This window comes from Diachasma alloeum, unplaced genomic scaffold, assembly GCF_001412515.2.
Source record: "Diachasma alloeum isolate Michigan unplaced genomic scaffold, Dall2.0 Dall_scaffold_00586, whole genome shotgun sequence".
Classification (NCBI taxonomy): domain Eukaryota; kingdom Metazoa; phylum Arthropoda; class Insecta; order Hymenoptera; family Braconidae; genus Diachasma; species Diachasma alloeum.
This window is the reverse complement of record NW_021680718.1, coordinates 125,249-127,927: the sequence shown is the minus strand read 5'-3', so window position 1 is coordinate 127,927 and position 2,679 is coordinate 125,249.

Below are 2,679 nucleotides of genomic sequence, written 5' to 3'. Positions count from 1 at the left end.
CAAAATAAAAGAGAGAGAGAGAGAGAGAGAGAGAGAGAGAGAGAGAGAGAGAGAGAGAGAACGTATTATCCGCTCTTTGCGTCATTCATGGTTGCAATCCTTTGTTATCCCTTTAAAAAAAAATTCAAAAGCGTAATGTCTCTCCGGAGTCTCAAGGACAGTGGCTCCAATGTCCTGGAGAGCGACATCCGGACCCTTGCCGACGCCGTCCTCCACGGTTGGACCACGAGCAGAGGGGCCCGACTCCCGACACCCGTCCGATATATCCTGTCCGACAGTTTTTCTATTTACCCGCCCGCCCTTTTCCACCCACCACCCACTTACCACCCACTTTCCACCCGACACTCATTTTCTATCTGGCGGCCATCTTCCACTCACCACCCACTTCCTGTGACCCTCGGACCCCAACTTTGAGGGGCTGCACCCCAGGGGGCCCCCCAGCGCGCCGATGACCTCTTCAAAGGCATGCCACCGAGGGGGGAGGGGGGAACGTGCACGTGCACTTCCCGGAAAAAGGGGGGAGGGAGCGTGGGAAATTCACCAATAATGCCCTCTTACTACTAACAACAGTTCTAAAAGACCATGAGTTATCGGAAAATTTTCATTTTTTACATGAATGTCATCATTGATGAAAGATACCTTCGTGTTCCCAATCTTAAAATCATGATGGTTACGTTTGGTGATTGGTGTTTGTGTTCTTGATGATTTGTTTGTGTTGCATTTTTGTGGCGAAAACAATTATTCATTTAATAAATTTTTGATATTTTCTTCTTTTTTCACTTCATCATCTTCTCTATCATTCGATGATAAAGTCTCTTGTGTAATATATCCACTATCCGAAACATCCTTCGGTACTAATTCTTTTCTGGATGTTTTTCTTCGCTTGATATCGGGTTTTTCTATCTCAGTTGTTGTTGTTCTCGTGGTTGTTTTCTTAAGAGGAGTGGGTGAAAATTTTGCAACGAGTTGCTGAACAGGTTCTACAACCAGTTGAAAAACTTCATTCATGGTTGATTCGATCATATTCCTATCCGATTTTATAAGATGAAACTTATGACGCATAGCATCACCCGCTTGCGTAAGTTGTGTCAACACATCTTTATGTTTTCGAATCTCCGAAGTCTGCATGTTGACCGATTGGAGCCTGTCTTCGTACTATCTGATCTTTATTCTGCATCACTGATTTATATCAATGAAACAATCGAAACCTTTTCTATATCTGCCATTGTGAAATTGACTATTTTTATCAATGACCATAAAACCATGTTTATCATCTTTCCAGCATTGGGAACATATTTTTTTTTTAATTCATGAATGTCATATCTGTATTCACATGATCATTATAAATATGTTTTAAATTCATTTCATCCTGTGGAAATAATACCAGCATATTGGCATTGTCACGAATGAGGTGCTTCGGAATACGTGCATATGTCTGACAAAGATAGAAAGAGTCAACATTCTGATGTCGACCCATAGAAAAAAAATTCCTGATATTATCCTGCTTTTCACATGCGACATCATCGAATATCATAATAGAATTAGGGAGAGCATCTTCAGGTTTTATCACTTGTTCGTGTTCATTGAATGGGAAATAACCAATTTCTTCAATCGATGCCAACAATCCTTCTAAAAATTTGTACTTGGGTTGGTTTAATGACTTCAAATAAACATAGAATAGAATAGAATAGAATAGAATAGAATAGAAAAAAAGTGCGGCTGGTCACTTAAAGCGCCCAGAGTCACCTAAATCATACGATCTTTTGTAACTTCCGCCTTAGTTTCGGTCAGTCACACAGCCCCAGCCCTGTGTTCCTCACTAGGCTAATAAGGCTGGTGACAGCCGCTTGTTGTAAGTCCTCTGGTTTCAGGAAAGCCTGGCCCCAGATTTTATAGCGACGGAGTGCTAATAGGAGGCATTCACATAAAATGTGGATGACGCCCTCCTTATCGCCTCCGCACAGTCTGCAGTCTTCTTGTTCTGCAAGTTTCATCTTGAACAGATGAGCTCTGAGAGCTGTATGACCCGTAAGGAGCCCTACTGCTACCCTCAGATCCCCTCTGTGCAACTCCAGAAGCTTTCTGGTCCTAACTCTTAGTTGCCCTCTCATAAGCAGTTTCGCTTGTCTGCAGGTCGCAACTTTCTCCCAACGCCTGACATGATCCCGCTGGAAATGATCTTTAATAAGAGTTTTTCCCACTGCGAAGGGCATGCCAAGCAGGCCGTGTGAGGGCACACTTTCTGTACCCTCCTTGGCCAGCCTATCTGCCTTTTCATTACCCAGAATCCCATGGTGAACTGGCACCCAGCTTACGGTGACCCGGTTGTTTTTACCCAGTATGTCCAATGCCTGCATGCATTCCCACACCACCTGTGACTCTGTAGTGGGTTTTTCCAGGGCGTGTATCGCCGCCTGGCTGTCACTGCAGATGAATATTTTCATCTTTTTTGTGTCTCTCGCGTTCAGATACTCTGCACACTTAAGTATGCCCAGCATCTCTGCTTGAAAGACGGTTGAATGATGGCCCAGCGGAAAACTCTCTCCGAAGCCATCTTTCAGACGGTAGATGCCTGCCCCAAAACTTTCATTGAAGCCAGAGCCGTCCGTAAACCAGTAGTCCTCTCTTGGTCCTGGTTTACGTTTCGAGTCTAGCCATTCCTGTCTGGGTGGTATACTC